Genomic DNA, 20,316 nt, shown 5'->3' with positions numbered 1-20,316 from the left:
GTTTTTCCAGTAATCCTGTACCGATGTGAGGGTTGGACCATAAAGAAGGCTGAGAACCAAAGAATTGATGTTTTGAATTGTGGTACTGGTGAAGACTCTTGAGAGTTCCTTGGACTGCAAGGAGATCAAACCAGTCAATCCTAAGGGAAATCATCCCGGAATACTTATTGGAAGGACTGATACTGAAGCTGCAATACTTTGTCCACCTGATGCAAAGATCTGACACATTGGAAAGGCCCTGCTGCCTGGAAAGATTGAAGACAAAAGGATAAGGGGTGGCAGAGGATGAGATGATTGGATAGCATCACCAAACCAATGAACATGAATTTGAGCAAACTCCAGGAGATAGTGGAGGTCAGAGGAGTCTGGCATGCTGCAGACCACGGGATCCCAAGAAGTTGGACACAACTTAGTGACAGAATAACAACAAAGAGCTTATGGAGTATGTGTGTAAGTCTGCCAATCAGGAAATGCTGGCATGACGGTTTATGATTCCTTTCTCCTTGGTTTTCACTAGAGTCTGGTGTTTTTAAGGGTTGAGAATTTGGATAATGTAAATAAAACTACTAAAATTAATAAGGAAAGTACCTTTTAGGCAAGGAAAATTTTAAAGAGTATAAGGAATAGAAATGCAGTCTGTTAAGGGAAAATAATTTTGTCCTAAAGAGAGGTTAAGAGAGAAAGAAAAAGGGAAAACATAGGACAAAACCTGAAGTTAAAAAAGTTGTAGAAGGTTTGTGGAAAAGAAACCCTGAGGAAGAGTATAATGTGTTGTCCGGACTGGCTCTGTGTGCACACATGCCCTGTGCACAAACAGGTCCTTGGATAGTTGGACGCATTTCAGGAAGGATTTTAATGAATTCTTGCATCTTCCCATACACAGAAAATTACTATAAACATTAATTTGAGATGTCTGTTCTCTGTGACCATCAGTTATCTTTTACCAAGATGTTTACTGACCATATGTATTCCACAACAAAAATCATGTGTAAATTAGCCTCCCCAGGACCTCTCTGAAGCAGTTTCTCAGAGATATCTTAGAGGCACTCTCTTGGGTCACCGTCCTCAGTAAGAATCTGAATAAAACTTCACTCACAACTCCCATGTTGTGTGTTTTTCTTTCAGTCAACCAACATCTATTCTGGAGTATGATGCAGTCATTAATCAGAATGATGTGGACTGACAAGAAAAGAAATATTGAGAAAATGAAAACTATGTGTAAATAGTTCTATTTAAAAATGTTTAAATGACATTGAAAATGATAAATGCTCATACAAATAGGTATGTGTTTGCATAGAAAACGGTCTGAAGTTGCATCCTGCCTGGCTGACAGTGAGGAGCCCAGAGGCTTGGGAAAGGGGGCAGGTTCCTGATTGATGTGCTGTTTGAAGCCCTCAGGCTGCTCTGAGGCTTGACAGAGTGAGCCTCCGTGAAGCACCAATCACAGAGCCCCTTATTTTTGCAAAAGACAAATTATTTTTGAGGTTGAGGTTGAAGCTCATAGTGCTTCATATTATTAAGCCACACTCTTCAATTCACTGACCTTGAGTGCTAATACATCACCTTGGAGGGCTCACTGTAAATCACTTTTACCCAGCTGCTATGGCCCTGGGTCTGCAGACAGAAGGTATGGGGTACAGGGGAGGAAGTCCCCCTTGGTGTAGCTCGGAGCTCTGGTGTGACAAAGTTGATTTGTGCCAACACTGGAATCTCACTTTCACTGAGCAAGTCCCCAAGGATGGGGAATTAAGATGCTGCAGGCCTCCCAGCCCTGTCACCTTTACCGAGGCACATAATTAATGTGTAAGCTGTTCAACCATGTTGTATTAATTGTGTCTCCAGTCAGGGCCCAATGTGACAAGATTAGCAGAGAGCACAGTTATTCATCAGTGAGTTGTCACAGTTTAATTGTCCTTTAAATGCTTCAGAATATAGGAGAGGTTGAAGAAAGCAGGGACAGATTCCTTCTACTTCCCTGAGAACCAGCCCATAAAGGCATTGAAAAAATTAAGTACAGTTCCAAATAATGAATCTCAAATGAGGATGTATCAGCATGCATTGCCCTTCCCATCTTTGCCATGTCCTTCATCTCACCCCTGACATCTACTTATTAGTAATCATGGTATCTACCATCAGTTGAGGGCTAACCATATGCCAGTTTAGAAACAGCATCTCCTTTGAATTTTGGAATAACCCTGAACCTTGGTTATTGTGTTATGCTCATTTTACAGATGATGAAACTGAAGTTTAGAAAAGTTAGGTGTCTAGTCCAAGATCCTGTGACAGATAAACAGCAAAATCAGGAACAAAACTCAATCTAAAGCTATGAGTGTATGTGCGTGGTGGGGATATGCTGAAATATTCTCCTGTGTGTGAAATCCTCTCCATTTTGCAGGACCTAGTTTAAGTGTAACTCTAAGAAATGTCAGACCTCTTCAGAGAATCTGTCCCCATTATGTGCATCCCAAAGAAGTTAACCATTGTCTAACATCCCACAGGTTAGTAAAACTCACTCTTGTGTCTCCCCCCATCAGTTTGCTCGTGCCCAGATCCAAGGCAGCCATCAAGTTGTTCAGGAACAGAAAGTTCTGTGTTGTTCTCTGAAAATAGCAGTCTCAACTGGAAACCTGTCCTTGCCTCCCCCAAGTTCTCAGATGCATGCTGCCTTCACAACCAGCCATCCAAGGACCTTATCTCCTTACCCATAATGGGGTTTGCCCTGGATTTCATTATTTGAAGCCAAGATCTTCTTCCTGGAATCTTTTGCTTGCTCTTCTTTGCCCAAGCGTCTAGCAATGGATCCCTAATCTGTTTTCCTGAATTAAAAAACAAAAACCAAAAACCAAAAACCAAAACCTGATAGCTTCTAGCTGAACATTCTGAAACAAAAGTGTCTGTTTTTTTCCATTCTTAAGTAAATGGATTAGGGAGCCATTAGGATTCCCTTTCAGTCTTACTGGGAGAGAGATGTTGGGATAAAACTGACTGGCTTGTTAATTTCAGTGCACAAATATGCAGAAACAGCTTACCTGACCATATTATAATGAAACCAACTCCTCACTCTTTCCTGTATATGTGAATTGTACTATATGACCTTTGCAATTTTTCCCAATGTTAAACAGAGTTTATTTCTCTACCATCTGACTCTGAATTTAACTGGTTGACTTATTTGACTGTTACCAGGTTTGTTGCAAGTAGACACATGAAAAAGCACTTGTGTAATTGGCTTTCCTATCCTGATACTGCTGCCTCTGCCCTGACAACATGCCTGGGATGGGGCATGTGAAGGACAAGGGATTCATGGAGCAGAGTGTCTATGGTCACCCCAACCAGGCCATCCAAAACTGTCTGCTAGGTAGTCTTGGACCCTGCACATGGAGCTGAGCCACCTAGCCATTTCTCACCCAGCTACTCCAGACACAGGAGAAATAAATGCTTCCCTTATCCACTAGGATGATTTTAAACTTTTTCCAAGTAAAATCTGAAAGCAATCTTAATTTTCAAACATTTGATTTCCCCTAATTTATTCATTTTCTCAAGTCATTTTGATGTGGTAGAAATGAAGGCTGTTCATTATAAAGAATGGTTAAAAAATGCAGGAGGAGAAAGTTTTAAAATGACCTGATCCAGCTGCTTTGCAGCAGACATATCAGCCTCAGGTAGCCCTCACCTTAGACATCTCTGTACCCATATCAACTATAAAAGGGGAAAGTACAGATAAACAAAAAAAGACCTGTCAATAAAAATGGGATTAGTGACACCTACTATTTTCAATATTAAAGTATTTTATTAAATTTTACTTTAAGAGAAGAAAATGGGGTGATATTTGAATGAAAGGAACTGCAGATCTTCAAATAAATGTTGCCCTGGCAAAAAAGATATTATTTTGTAAAAGAGCCCTCTAAGATCAAGAACAAGAATGTGAAAAACATTGAAAGGTTGGCTGTTTTATGTTTTTGACCCCCTGTTTCAATTCCAGAAAATTTTAATTATGTTCTATTATAAAAGATAAAGAAATAAACATTTGCCTACTTTCACTATTTCTCATGGTTTTTATTGGTGATATCTGCAAGGTTAATAGCAGTTGCATTCTATCCTATAACAATCATTCCCACTGTTGTTTAGCCCTTTTCTACATTCGAGTGGATTTGATACTTTGGGGTCCTACTTCTAATAGCTTTCCTTTTCCTGGCTGAGTTTCTATTTGATTTACTTGCTTGTTGGGCTGGATGGCTGAGTTTCTATTTGATTTACTTGCTTGTTGGGCTGGATTTTATCATTGGGGAGTCTCAAGATCTCATAGATGTTGGATTCTGAAATTCCTGCTAGTCCAAAATCATCTGTGGCCTTTGTAATCAAAGGAAAACTTGGGTGGATAAACAATTTTTTCTTTCCCTCAGAACTTTTTAGCCTAACTTTTCATTCCATGTACTCCATTGTTTTTGTTTTTTTTTCCCTTTTCCCTGACACTTTAAAATTATGTGGTAAAATATACACAATATAAAATGTACAGTTTTAACCATTGGTCCACTGATTTTAAATGTTGCCCAGGTCTACCTGTCCTTTCTCTGTTCATGTTAGTGGGCTGACTTTTCTTGTGATGTCTCATGAAAAGAGACCATTTTTGGTATTTTTATCTGTAACTATGATTCTTGGAAGCCAGTTTGGCTGGGTATAACATTCTTGGTTAATGTGTTACTTCTCTCAGAATTTTCTCTCCATGTCTTTGTCTTTAAAATTCTGAATGCTGCTAAGGGGGCAGCCTAAGATTTGCCTGCATGGTCTGGACTCTTCTTGGCCAGCTCTCTTTGTTGCACTCCATGTCTAAATGCCTGCAGCAAGCCTTTATCCTTAGTGTTTATTAACTTAAGCAGAAACTATTTCAATGGCACTCATTATGTATTAAATGTTTCCTGGAGTGTAGCTTTTACCTTTTAGATTGGTAAAATCTTTCAGTCCTTGTTCTTTTGCTCATGAAAATTTTCTTCCCCTTTTGGGAGATTTCCACTTCAGGGACCCCAGTTAGTCTCCCTGGCCTGTCCTTCATTTCTATTTTTTTTTTTTTTTTTTTCATGATTGTTTTAATCTCTAGGTCTTTTCTTGGGCTTTCATAGCTGTCATCTCAAATCTGTCTTTCTCTATGTCAGCAATGGATTACCTTTCCCCTTTCCACTTCTGTTAATTTACTAGTGCTGTTAATGATGTTCTTTGATATTAAATTTTAAAACTTCTCTTTTAGGCCTAATCTCTGCATTTTAGTTTCATCTTTTACTCATTCACATTTATATATTGTCTTTCTCTGGTGTGAAGGACTCATGGGAACATTTTTTGTCTTCAGGTTTTATATTTGCTCAACCTATTTTCTTCATTAGTCTTTTGCATGCTATGTGTTATCTTCTCTTTCCTTAATTTCCCCTGAAACATGTTCATCTGTTAGTTACTGTGTCATTTCTCTCTGCCTTGCCCTTAATTCCATTTGTTCTAATATCATGGGGCAAATTTTCCTTGACAGCTTTTTTTCCTTTGCTGATATTAATTATCAGAGCTGAGTCATTTCAAAGGGTCTTGTTTCCAGGGCTAATTGTGTTTTATGCACTATTCACCCAATTTCCATGGAAGAATATTTTTAAGCTATTAAGTTGGGAGCTCTCAGTGACAGGGAACACTTCCCTCTCTCTCTGAGAACCAAAAAGAACCAGGTGGACCACCTCCTGTTTGCTCTGGTTGATCTTTGTGTTTTCCATGTTCACCTAATTACCCCATAATCATATGTAGGGGCTATGAGGAGAACTATTGAAATTTTTTGTCCAGTGGGGCCTTTGGCTGTGAGGCAGAGTGCCTTGCCGAGCATTTTAACTCTAAATTTTAATGTGACTTTCCTTTTTCAAGCTATCAAAAGAGGTACCCTCTGCCTTGCTTGGAAGCAGCTGACGAGGATTTTGCTGACATTTGCCCTTTAGTTTGAAGAAAGAAAATCTGTGATATGGCTTCACTCTCTCATCCTTATCCCATTTTATTTGACATCAAAGCCTGCAGCAGGCAGAACTGAGCCGCACACAGTGTATATTTAGAAGTACCTGACATCCTTTCAGGACTGCATCCTCCTACATTAACATATCAATCAATTCCATACTCCCCACACAGGTGAGGAATTGGTTTTTTCTTGCAAGATCAGAGACACAACATCTTCATTTTGCACTGTATAGAGCTGCAGTTAGGAAATTAAATTCCACACAAGGAGGAAAGATGTTAAGGTCACTTTTGATCATATGAAAATGCAATACACATACAACATGAGAGATAACTGAAAGGAGGAGGCTGGGCTCAAGCCTCATTCAGCACAGACTGTGAAGCAGCAGCAGCTATAGCACTGGGCCAGAGGAGAGATAGCTTTTTTATTGTTCAGTCACTAAATTGTGTCTGACTCTTTTTGATCCCCATGGACTTCTGCATGCCCGGCTTTCCTGTCCTTCACTATCTCCTGGTCTGTTCAAATTCATGTCCATTGAGCTGGTGATGCTATCTAACCATCTCATCCTCTGCCACCCCCTTCTCTTTTTGTTCTAATCTTTCCCAGCATCAGAGTCTTTTCTGAAGAGTCAACTTTTCACACCAGGTGGCCAAAGTATTGGAGCTTCAGCTTCAGCATCAACCCTTCCAATAAATATTCGAGGTTGAGTTCCTTTAGGAGTGACTGTTTAGATCTTCTAGCAGCTAAAGTGACTCTCAAGAGTCTTCTCCAGCACCGCAATTTGAAAACATCAGCTCTTTGGTGCTCAGCCTTCATTTTGGTCCAACTCTCACACTTATATATGACTGTTAGAAAAACCATAGCTTTGAATATAAACCTTTGTCAGCAAAGTGATGTCTCTGCTTTTTAATATGATGTCTAGGCTTGTCATAGTTTTCCTTCCAAGAATCTAGTGTCTTTTAATATCAAGGCTGCAGTCACCATCCACAGTGATTTTGGAGCCCAGGAAAATAAATTCTGTCACTGCTTCCACTCTTTCCCCTTCTGCTTGCCATGAAGTAACGGGAACAGATGCCCTGATCTTAGTTTCTTGAATGTTGAGTTTTAAGCCAGCTTTTTCACTCCCCTCTTTTACCCTCATCAAGAGGCTCTTTAGTTCTTCATTTTATGCCATTAGAGAAGTATCATCTACACAGCAGAGGTTGTTGATAATTGTCCCAGCAATCTTGATTCTAGCTTGTGATTCACCCATCCCAGCATTTTGCATGATGATCCCCTTCATGGATTACTGCCTTGTGGCAAAGGGGCTTGCATAACCCAGTGAAGCTATGAGCCATGCTGTGTAGGGTCACCCAAGATGGATGGGTCATAGTAGAGAGTTCTGACAAAATGTGATCCATTAGAGGAGGGGATGGCAAACCACTCCAGTAAACTAGCTGTGAGATCCTCATGAACTGTATAAAAAGGCAAAAAGATATTACACCAGAAGATGAGCCCCCCAGGTCAGAATGTGGCCAGTGTGCTACTGGGGAAGAGAGGAGGGCATCTACTAATAGCTCCAGAAAGAATGAATCAGCTGGCCAAAATGGAAACAACACTCATTTGTGGATGTGTCTGGTGATGAAAGTAAAATCCAATGCTATAAAGAAGTGTATTGCATAACAACCTGAAATGTTAGCTCCATGAATCAAAGTAAAATGGATGTGGTCAGGCAGGAGATGGCAAGAATAAGCATTGTCATCTTAGGAATCAGTGAGCTAAAATGGATGGGAATGGGTGAATTTCATTCAAATGAACATTTTATCTACTACTGTGGGCAAGAATCCCATACAAGAAATGGAGTAGCCATCATAATCAATAAAAGAGTATGAAATGCAACCTCAAAAATGACAGAATGATCTCAATTCCTTTCCAAGGAAAACTATTCAGTATCACAGTAATCTAAGTTTACACTCCAAATACTGATGCTAAAGAAGCTGAAGTTCATTAGCTCTATGAAGACCTATAAAAAATTCTAGAACTAACACCAAAACAGATGTCCTATTCATCATAGGGGATTGGAATGCAAAAGTAGGAAGTCAGAGATACATGGAGTAACAGGCAAGTTTGGCCTTGAAGTGTAAAATGAAGCGGGGCAAAGGCTAACAGAAATCTGCCAAGAGAACAAACAGATCATAGAAAACACCCTTTTTCAACAACACAGGAGGTGACTTTACACATGGACATCACCAAATTGTCAGTAGTGAAATCAGATTGATTACATTCTTTGTAGATGAAGATGGAGAAGCTGTATACAGTCAGCGAAAACAAGACCTGGAGCTGACTGTGGCCCAGATCATCAGCTCCTCAAAGCAAAATCCAGGCTTAAAATAAAGAAAGTGGGGAAAATCAATAGACCAGTCAGATATGACTTTAATCAAATGAATTAAAGTCATATAAAACCTATGAATATACAGTGAAGGTGACCAATGGATTCATGGGATTAGATCTAGTAAACAGAGTGCCTGAAAAACTATAGACAGAGGTGCATAATATTGTATAGGAACCAGCAAGCAAAGCCATCCCAAGAAAAAGAGGAATGCAAGAAGGCAAAGTGATTGTCTGGGGAGGCTTTACAAATAGCTGAGGAAAGAGGGGAAGTGAAAAGCAAGGGAGAGAGCAATGGGTAAACCCAACTAATCACAGAGTTCCAGCAAATAGCAAGGGGAGACAGGAAGGCATTCTTCAATGAACAATGCAAAGAAACAGAGGAAAACTACAGAAAGGGTAAAACTATAATCCTCCTCAAGAAAATTGGAAATATCAAAGGAATATTTCATCCAAAGATGGGCAAAATAAAGGACAGAAATAGTAAAGATTTAATAGAAACAGAAGAGATCAGGAAGAGATGGAAAGAATACAGAGAACTATATAAAAAATAGATCTTAATGATGCAGATAACCACAGTGGTGTAGTCTCTAACTCAGGGCCAGATGTTCTGGAATGTGAGGTCAAGTGGGCCTTAGGAAGCACTTCTGCCAATAAAGCTAGTGGAGGTGATGGAACTCCAGCAGAGCTATTTAAAAGTCCTAAAAGATGAGGCTATTAAAGTGCTGCACTCAATTCAGTTCAGTTCAGTTCAGTCACTCAGTTGTGTCCAACTCTTTGCGACCCCATGAACTGCAGCACGCCAGGCCTCCCTGTCCATCACCAACTCTCGGAGTCCACCCAAACCCATGTCCATTGAGTTGATGATGCCATCCAACCATCTCATCCTCTGTCGTCCCCTTCTCCTCCTGCCTTCAATCTTTCCAGCAGATTTGGAAAACCCAGCAGTGGCTACAGGACTAGAAAAGGTCAATCATCATCCCAACTTCCAAGAAGGGCAGTACTACTGCCCTTCTCTATGAAGACCTATAAAACCTTCTAGAACTAGCACCAAAAAAGATGTCTTATTCATCATAGGGGACTGGAATGCAAAAGTAGGAAGTCAAGAGATACTTGGTTCAAACCACTGGACAATTACATTCATCTCCCATGTCAGTAAGATTATACTTAAAATCCTCCAAGCCAGGCTTCAGCACTATGTGAACCTAGAATTTCCAGATGTTGAAGCTGGGCTTAGAATAGGCAGAGGAACCAAAGATCAAATTGCCAACATTTGCTGGATCATAGAGAAAGCAAGTGAATTGTAGAAAAATATTACCTCTGTTTCACTGACCATGCTAAAGCCTTTGACTATGTGTGTGTTAGTCATTCAATCATGTCCGTTTGACTGTGTGGATCATAACAAACTTTGGAAAACTCTTAAACTGATGGGGATACCAGACCATCTTACCTGACTCCTGAGAAACCTGAATGTGGGTCAAGAAGCAGCAATTAGAACCCTGTATAGAGTAACTGACTGGTTCGGGATTGAGAAAGGAGTACAACAAATCTGCTTATAGTCATCCTGTTTATTTAACTTATATGCAGAGCACATCATGCCAAGTTGGATGAGTTACAAGCTGGAATCAGGATTTCAGGGAGAAGTAGCAAACTCAGACTTGCGGATGATATCTAATGACAGAAAGCAAAGAGGAACTAGTGAGACCCTTGATGAGGGTAAAGGAGAAGAGTGAAAAAGCCAGCTTAAAACTCAATATTAAACAAACAAACAAACAAACAAACAAAACTAAGATCAAGGCTTCTGGTCCCATCACTTCATGGCAAATAGAATGGGAAAAAGTGGAAATAGTGACAGATTTCCTCTTCTTGGGCTCTAAAATCACTGCGGATTGTGACTGCAGCCATGAAATAGGAGGACAATTGCTCTTTAGCAGGAAAGCTATGTCAAACCTAGACAGTGTGTTAAAAATCAAAAACATCACTTTGCTAACAAAGGTCCATATAGTCAACATTATGGTCCTTCCAGTAGTCATGTATGGATGTGAGAGCTGGACAGTAAGAAGGCAGACTGCCAAAGAACTGATGTTTTCAAACTGTGTTGCTGGAGAAGACTCTTGAGAGTCACTTAGACAGCATGGAGATCAAACCAGTCAATCTTAAAGGAAATCAACCCTGAATACTCTTTGGAAGGACTGATGCTGAACCTGAAACTCCAATACTTTGGCCACCTGATGCAAAGAACAGACTCATTGGGAAAGACCCTGATGCTGGGAAAGATTGAAGGCAGAAGGAGAAGAGGGCAACAGAGGATGAAATGGTTGGCAACACTGATTCAATGGACATGAACTTGGTCAAACTCGGGGAGATAACAAGCAACAGGGAAGTCTAGAGTGTTGCAATACATGGGTCACAAAGAGTCGAACACGACTTGGCAAATGAACAACAGCAACAACAATTCTGAATATAAGTTAAATAATCAGGGTTACAATATCTAACCCTGTTGTACTCCTTTTCCAATATTGAAGCAGTCATTTGCTTCAAATAAGGTCTAACTGTTGCTTCTTGACCACATATATGTTTCTCAAGAAACAGGAAAGGTGATCTGGTATTCTCATCTCTAAGAATTTTCCAAGGTTGCTGTGATGCACACAGTTCAGTTCAGTCACTCAGCTGTCCAACTCTGTGACCCCATGGACTGCAGCACACCAGGCTTCCCTGTCCATCGCCAACTCCTGGAGTTGACTCAAACTCATGTCCATTGCGTCAGTGTCCATTGAGTCAGTCATGTCCATCCAACCATCTCATCCTCTGTCATCCCCTTTTCCTCCTGCCTTCAATATTTCCCAGAATCAAGGTTTTTTTTTTTTTTTTTTTCCCCAATGAGTCAGTTCTTCACATCAGGTGGCCAGAGTATTGGAGTTTCAGTTTCAAAATCAGTCCTTCCAATATTCAGGACTGATTTCCTTAGGATGGGCTGCTTGGATCTCTTTGCAGTCCAAGGGACTCTCAAGAGTGTTCTCCAACACCACAGGTCAAAAGCATCAATTCTTCTGTGTTCAGCTTCTTTAGAATAGAACTCACATCCATACATGACTACTGGAAAAAGCATTACTTGACTAGATGGATCTTTGTTGGCAAAGTGATGTCTCTGCTTTTTAATATGCTATCTAGGTTGGTCATAACTTTTCTTCCAAGGAGCAAGCATCTTTTAATTTCATGGCTGCAGTTACCATCTGCAGTGATTTTGGAGCCCCCAAAAATAAAGTCTGCCACTGTTTCCACTGCTTCCCCATCTATTTGTCATGAAGTGATGGGACCAGATGCCATGATCTTAGTTTTCTGAATGTTGAGCTTTAAGCCAACTTTTTCACTCTCCTCTTTCACTTTCGTCTTGATGAAAGTTGTGTGAGTGAATAGTTTAAAAAAGCTTTTGTTCTATTTGGGGTCTGATAATCCATCTAACAGAGTTTTGTCAAGAAAATACACTAGTCATAACAAACACGCTTTACTAAAAACACAAGAGATGACTCTACACATGGACATAACCAGACGGTCAATACCCAAATCAGATTGAACAGATTATTTGTAGCTGAAGATGGAGAAGATCTATACAGAGCAAAAACAAGACCTGGAGCTGACTTCAGCTCAGATCATCAGCTTCTTATTACAAAACTCAGACTTAAATTGAAAAAAGTACAGAAAATCACGAGGTTATTCAGGTATGACCTAAATCAAATCCCTTATGATTATACAGTGGATGTGACAAATAGATTCAAGGAATTAGATCTGGTAGGCAGAGTGCCCGAAGGCTATGGACAGAGGTTCATAACATTGTACAAAAGGCAGTGACAAACACTATCCCAAAGGAAAAGAAATGCAAGATGGCCAAGTGATTGTCTGAGAAGGCTTTAAAAATAGCTGAGGAAAGAAGAAAAATGAAAGGCAAGGAAGAAAGGGAAGGATATGCAGAGTTCCAGGGAATAGCAAGCAGAGATAATAAAGACTCCTTAAATGAACAATGCAAAGAAATAGAAGAAAACAATAGAAAGGGAAAGACTAGAGATCTCTTCAAGAAAATTGAAGATATCAAGGGAACATTTAATGTAAGGATGGGCACAATAAAGGACAGAAATGGTGAGGACCTAACAGAAGCAGAAGAGATTAAAAAGAGGTGGCAAGAATGCAGAGAAAAATTATACAAAAAAAAAGTGTTAATGACACAAATAACCATGATGGTGTTGTCACTCACCTACATCTAGATATCCTGGAGTATGAAGTCAAGTGGGCCTTAAGAAGCATTACTATTTAAAAAACTAGTGGAGGTGATGGAATTACAGTTGAGCTATTCCAAATCCTAAAACATGATGCTCTGAAAGTGTTACACTTAGTATGTCAGCAAATTTGAATTGCTCAGGAGTGGCCACAGGAAAATAAAAGGCCAGGTTTCATTCTAATCCCAAGGAAGGGTAATGCTGAAAAATATTTGAACTACCATACAATTGGGCTCATTTAACATGCTAGCAAGGTAATGCTCAAAATTCTTCAAGCTAGGCCTCAGCAGTAGAACTGAGAACTTCTAGACGTACAAGCTTGATTTAGAAAAAGCAGAAGAACAAGAGATCAAATTACCAACATTCATCTGATCATAGAAAAAGGAAGGGAATTTCAGAAAAACACCTGCTTCATTGATGCACAAAAGCCTTTGATTGTGCGCTATGGATGGAGGTTCATGACATTGTACTGGAGGCAGGGATCAAGGCCATCCCCAAGAAAAAGAAATGCAAAAAGGCAAAATGGTTGTCTGAAGAGGCCTTACAAATAGCTGAGAAAAGAAGAGAAGTGAAAGGCAAAGGAGAAAAGGAAAGATATACCCATCTAAATGCAGAATTCCAAAGAATAACAAGGAGAGATAGGTAAGCCTTCCACAGTGAACAGTGCAAAGAAATACAGGAAAGCAACAGAATAGGGAGGACTAGATATCTCTTCAAGAAAACTAGAGATACCAGGGGAACATTTCATCAAAGATGGGCACAATAAAGGACAGAAATGGTATGGACCTAACAGAAGCAGAAGATATTAAGAAGAGGTGGCAAGAATACACGGAAGAACTAAACAAAAAAGATCTTCATGACCCAGATAATCACAATGGTGTGATCACTCACTTAGAGCCAGACATCCTAGAGTCTGGTGGCCCTTAAGAAGCATCACTATGAACAAAGCTAGAGGAGGTGACAGAATTCCAGTTGAGCTATTTCAAATCCTAAAAGATGATGCTGTAAAAGTGCTGCATTCAATGTGCCAGCAAATTTGGAAAACTCAACAGTGGCCATAGGACTGGCAAAGGTCAGTTTTCATTCCAATTCCAAACAAAGGCAATGCCAAAGAATGCTCAAACTACTGCACAATTGCACTCATCTCACATGCTAGCAAAGTAATGCTAAAAATTCTCCAAGCCAGGCTTCAACAGTATGTGAACCGTGAACTTCCAGATGGCAAGCTGGATTTAGGAAAAGCAGAGGAATCAGAGATCAAATTGCCAACATCCTCTGGATTATTGAAAAAGCAAGAGAGTTCTGGAAAAAAATCTGCTTCTGCCTTATTGCCTATACCAAAGCTTTTGACTGTGTGGATCACAACAAACTGGAAAATTCTGAAAGAGATGGGAATACCAGACCACATATCCTGCCTCTTGAGAAATCTGTATGCAGGTCAGGAAGCAACAGTTATAAGTGGACATGGAACTAGACTGGTTCCAAAATGGGAAAGTAGTATGTCAAGGCTGTATATTGTCACCCTGCTTATTTAACTTATATGCAGTATACATCATGAGAAATGCTGGGCTGGATGAAGCACAAGCTGGAATCAAGATTTCTGGGAAAATATCAATAACCTCAGATATGCAGATGATATCACCCTTATGGCAGAAAGCGAAGAAGAACTAAAGAGTTTTCGTCTTGATGAAAGTTGTGTGAGTGAATAGTTAAAGGGACCATCTGTTTATAAGAATATGCTTTTTGTCATCCATGCTAGCGGCTAATTTAAGAAAAATGACTATAGTAGAGAAGCAGAAATTCATTAGTAGTAGTAATAACAAGTGGCTGTTGCTACTGGCTAGTCCAACACTCTGCCCCTCCCTTCTCCCAAATGCATATCTATGAAGTATGGGATGATGCAGAACATCCCAGGACAGAATTCAGGCCCCTTCTCTGGCCTGAACTTTATCTGTACACAGAGCAACTCCCAAGATAATCAGATACCTAACTGAAACAGGAAGCAAGTAATAACAATATCCGCAATGACAACATGATAACTCACCTCAATGATTAATTATCGACCAGGAGTTAGGAACCATGTTATATGTGTGTTTGTTTGTTTATTTATTTATTTATTTTTAATTGAATATAATTGCTTTACAGTATTGTATTCATTTCTTCTGTACATCAACATGAATCAGCTACAGGTATACATATATCACCTCACTCTTGAACCTACCTCTCACTTCCCACTAAACCTACCCATCTAAATTTTCAGAGAGCACTGGGTTTCAGCTCCCTGCACCATATAGCAAATTCCCATTGGCTACCTAATTTACATATGGTAGTGTATATGTTTCCATACTGCTCTCTCAATTTGTCCCACCTTCTTCTTCACTATGTCCACAAGTCTTTTCTCTATGTCTGCATTTCCACTGCTGCCCTGCAAATAGGTTCATCAGTAAATACCATGTTTCTAGACTCCATATATAGGGGTTAATATAGAATATTCGTTTTTCTCTTTCTGGCTTACTTCACTCTATATAATAGCCCCTAGGTTCACCCACCTCATAAGAACTGACTCAAATGTGTTCATTTTTATGGCTGAGCAATATTCCATTTTATATATGTACCACAGCTTCTTTTTTAAAATTTAAAAAAAAAATTTCTTTCCATTTATTTTTATTTGTTGGAGGCTAATTACTTTACAATATTGTAGTGGTTTTTGCTATACATTGACATGAATCAGCCATGGATTTACATGTATTCCCCATCCCGATCCTCCCTCTTACCTCCCTCTCCACCCGATCCCTCTGGGTCTTCCCAGTGCAACAGCCCTGAGCACCCGTCTCATGCATCCAACCTGGGCTGGCGATCTGTTTCACCCTTGATAGTATACTTGTTTCAATGCTGTTCTCTCTGAACATCCCACCCTCGCCTTCTCCTGCAGAGTCTAAACATCTGTTCTGTACCTCTGTGTCTCTTTTTCGGTTTTGCATATAGGGTTATTGTTACCATCTTTCTAAATTCCATATATATGTGTTAGTATGCTGTATTGGTCTTTATCTTTCTGGCTTACTTCACTCTGTATAATGGGCTCCAGTTTCATCCATCTCATTAGAACTGATTCAAATGAATTATTTTTAATGGCTGAGTAATATTCCATGGTGTATATGTACCACAGCTTCCTTATCTATTCGTCTGCTGATGGACATCTAGGTTGCTTCCATATCCTGGCTATTATAAAAAGTGCTGTGATGAACATTGGGGTGCACATGTCTCTTTCAGATCTGGTTTCCTCGGTGTGTATGCCCAGGAGTGGGATTGCTGGGTCATATGGCAGTTCTATTTCCAGTTTTTTAAGAAATCTCCACACTGTTCTCCATAGCAGCTGTACTAGTTTGCATTCCCACCAACAGTGTAAGAGGGTTCCCTTTTCTCTACACCCTCTCCAGCATTTATTGCTTGTAGAGTTTTTGATGGCAGCCATCCTGACTGGCGTGTAATGGTACCTCATTGTGGTTTTGATTTGCATTTCTCTGATAATGAGTGATGTTGAGCATCTTTTCATGTGTTTGTTAGCCATCTGTATGTCTTCTTTGGAGAAATGTCTGTTTAGTTCTTTGGCCCAGTTTTTGATTGGGTCATTTATTTTTCTGAAATTGAGCTGCAGGAGTTGCTTATATATTTTTGAGATTAATCCTTTGTCTGTTGCTTCATTTGCTGTTATTTTCTCCCATTCTGAGGGCTGTCTTTTCACCTTGCTTATAGTTTCCTTTGTTGTGCAAAGCTTTTAAGTTTCATTAGGTCCCATTTGTTTATTTTTGCTTTTATTTCCATTACTCTGGGAGGTGGGTCATAGAGGACCCTTCTGTGATTTATGTTGGGGAGTGTGTTGCCTATGTTCTCCTCTAGGAGTTTTATAGTTTCAGTTCTTACATTTAGATCTTTAATCCATTTTGAGTTTATTTTTGTGTATGGTGTTAGAAAGTATTCTAGTTTCATTCTTTTACAAGTGGTTGACCAGTTTTCCCAGCACCACTTGTTAAAGAGGTTGTCTTTTTTCCATTGTATATCCTTGCCTCCTTTGTCAAAGATAAGGTGTCCATAGGTTCGTGGATTTATCTCTGGGCTTTCTATTCTGTTCCATTGATCTATATTTCTGTCTTTGTGCTAGTACCATACTCTCTTGATGACTGTGGCTTTGTAGTATAGTCTGAAGTCAAGCAGGTTAATTCTTCCAGTTCCATTCTTCTTTCTCAAGATTACTTTGCCTATTCGAGGTTTTTTATATTTCCATACAAATCGTGAAATTATTTGTTCTAGTTCTGTGAAAAATACCGTTGGTAGCTTAATAGGGACTGCATTGAATCTATAGATTGCTTTGGGGTAGTATAGTCATTTTGACAATATTGATTCTTCCAATCCATGAACACGGTATATTTCTCCATCTGTTTGTATCCTCTTTGATTTCTTTCATCAGTGTTTTATAGTTTTCTGTGTATAGGTCTTTTGTTTATTTAGGTAGATACACTCCTAAGTATTTTATTCTTTTTGTTGCAGTGGTGAATGGTATTGTTTCCTTAATTTCTCTTTCTGTTTTCTCATTGTTAGTGTATAGGAATGTGAGGGATTTCTGTGTGTTAATTTTATATCCTGCAACTTTACTATGTTTGTTGATTAGCTCTAGTAATTTTCTGGTAGAGTCTTTAGGGTTTTCTATGTAGAGGATCATGTCATCTGCAAACAGCAAGAGTTTCACTTCCTCTTTTCCAATCTGGATTCTTTTTACTTCTTTTCTGTTCTGATTGCTGTGGCCAAAACTTCCAAAACTATGTTGAATAGTAGTGATGAGAGTGGGCACCCTTGTCTTGCTCCTGATTTTAGGGGAAATGCTTTCATTTTATCACCATTGAGGGTAATGTTGCTGTGGGTTTGTCATATATAGCCTTTATTATGTTGAGGTATGTTCCTTCTATTCCTGCTTTCTGGAGAGTTTTCATCATAAATGGATGTTGAATTTTGTCAAAGGCTTTTTCTGCATCTATTGAGATAATCATATGGTTTTTATCTTTCAATTTGTTAATATGGTGTATTACATTGATTCATTTGCGGATATTAAAGAATCATTGCAGGGGCTGGGCGTGCGTCCTTGCTTCGTGCCCTCAACCCGCATGGCGGAGCCACGGGCGCGCCGCGGGGAGGCCGTACGAGTCGGGCGGTTCCAGCGACCGCGCTGAGCCGCGGGAAGATTTAAAAAAAGAAAAAAAAAAAAAAAGAATCATTGCATTCCTGGGATAAAGGCCACTTGGTCATGGTGTATGATTTTTTTAAATATGTTGTTAGATTCTGTTTGCTAGAACTTTGTTAAGGATTTTTGCATCTATGTTCATCAGTGATATTGGCCTGTAATTTTCTTTTTTTGTGGCGTTTTGGTTTTGGAATTAGGGTGATGGTGGCCTCATAGAATGAGTTTGGAAGTTTACCTTCTTCTGCAATTTTCTGGAAGAGTTTGAGTAAGATAGGTGTTAGCTCTTCTCTAAACTTTTGGTAGAATTCAGCTGTGAAGCCATCTGGTCCTGTGCTTTTGTTTCCTGGAAGAGTTCTGATTACAGTTTTGATTTCCTTGCTTGTGATGGGTTTGTCAAGATCTCCTATTTCTTTCTGGTTCAGTTTTGGAAAGTTATACTTTTCTAAGAATTTGTCCATTTCTTCCAAGTTGTCCATTTTATTGGCATAGAGCTGCTGGTAGTAGTCTCTTATGATCCTTTGTATTTCAGTGTTGTCTGTTGTGATCTCTCCATTTTCATTTCTAATTTTGTTAATTTGGTTCTTCTCCCTTTGTTTCTTGATGAGTCTTGCTAACGGTTTGTCAATTTTGTTTATTATTTCAAAAAACCAGCTTTTAGCTCTGTTGATTTTTGCTGTGGTCTCTTTAGTTTCTTTTGCATTTATTTCTGCCCTAATTTTTAAGATTTCTTTCCTTCTACTAACCCTGGGGTTCTTCATTTCTTCCTTCTCTAATTGCTTTAGGTGTAAAGTTAGATTCTTTATTTGATTTTTTTCTTGTTTTTTTTTGAGGTAAGCCTGTAATGCTATCAACCTTCCCCTTAGCACTGCTTTTACAGTGTCCCATAGGTTTTGGGTTGTTGTGTTTTCATTTTCATTCATTTCTATGCATACTTTGATTTCTTTTTTTAATTTCTTCTATGATTTGTTGGTTATTCAGAAGCGTGTTGCTTAGCCTCCATATGTTTGAATTTTTAATAATTTTTTTCCTGTAATTGAGATGTAATCTTACTGCACTGTGGTCAGAAAAGATGACTGGAATGATTTCAGTTTTTTTGAATATACCAAGGCTAGGTTTATGGCCCAGGATGTGATCTATTCTAGAGAAGGTTCAGTGTGCACTTGAGAAAAAGGTGAAATTGATTGTTTTGGGGTGAAATGTCCTATAGATATCAATTAGGTCTAGCTGGTCCATTGTGTCATTTAATGTTTTTTTTTTTTTTTTTTTTAATTTTTTTTTTATTATTATTATTATTTTTTTCCAGTGGGTTTTGTCATACATTGATATGAATCAGCCATGGATTTACATGTATTCCCAATCCCGATCCCCCCTCCCACCTCCCTCTCCACCCGATTCCTCTGGGTCTTCCCAGTGCACCAGGCCGGAGCACTTGTCTCGTGCATCCCTCCTGGGCTGGTGATCTGTTTCACCATAGATAGTATACATGCTGTTCTTTTGAAATATCCCACCCTCACATTCTCCCACAAAGTTCAAAAGTCTGTTCTGTATTTCTGTGTCTCTTTTTCTGTTTTGCATATAGGGTTATCGTTATCACCTTTCTAAATTCCATATACATGTGTCAGTATGCTGTAATGTTCTTTATCTTTCTGGCTTACTTCACTCTGTATAATGGGCTCCAGCTTCATCCATCTCATTAGGACTGGTTCAAATGAATTCTTTTTAATGGCTGAGTAATATTCCATGGTGTATATGTACCACAGCTTCCTTATCCATTCATCTGCTGATGGGCATCTAGGTTGCTTCCATGTCCTGGCTATTATAAACAGTGCTGCGATGAACATTGGGGTGCATGTGTCTCTTTCAGATCTGGTTTCCTCAGTGTGTATGCCCAGAAGTGGGATTGCTGGGTCATATGGCAGTTCTATGTCCAGTTTTTTAAGAAATCTCCACACTGTTTTCCATAGCGGCTGTACTAGTTTGCATTCCCACCAACAGTGTAAGAGGGTTCCCTTTTCTCCACACCCTCTCCAGCATTTATTGCTTGTAGACTTTTGGATAGCAGCCATCCTGGCTGGCGTGTAATGGTACCTCATTGTGGTTTTGATTTGCATTTCTCTAATAATGAGTGAGGTTGAGCATCTTTTCATGTGTTTGTTAGCCATCTGTATGTCTTCTTTAGAGAAGTGTCTGTTTAGTTCTTTGGCCCATTTTTTGATTGGGTCATTTATTTTTCTGGAATTGAGCTGCAGGAGTTGCTTGTATATTTTTGAGATTAATCCTTTGTCTGTTTCTTCATTTGCTATTATTTTCTCCCAATCTGAGGGCTGTCTTTTCACCTTACTTATAGTTTCCTTTGTAGTGCAAAAGCTTTTAAGTTTCATTAGGTCCCATTTGTTTAGTTTTGCTTTTATTTCCAATATTCTGGGAGGTGGGTCATAGAGGATCTTGCTTTGATTTATGTCGGAGAGTGTTTT

Source organism: Dama dama, chromosome 33 (genome assembly GCF_033118175.1).
Source record: "Dama dama isolate Ldn47 chromosome 33, ASM3311817v1, whole genome shotgun sequence".
Classification (NCBI taxonomy): Eukaryota; Metazoa; Chordata; class Mammalia; order Artiodactyla; family Cervidae; genus Dama; species Dama dama.
The sequence above is the reverse complement of the archived record's forward strand: the minus strand, read 5'-3'. Positions refer to the sequence as shown.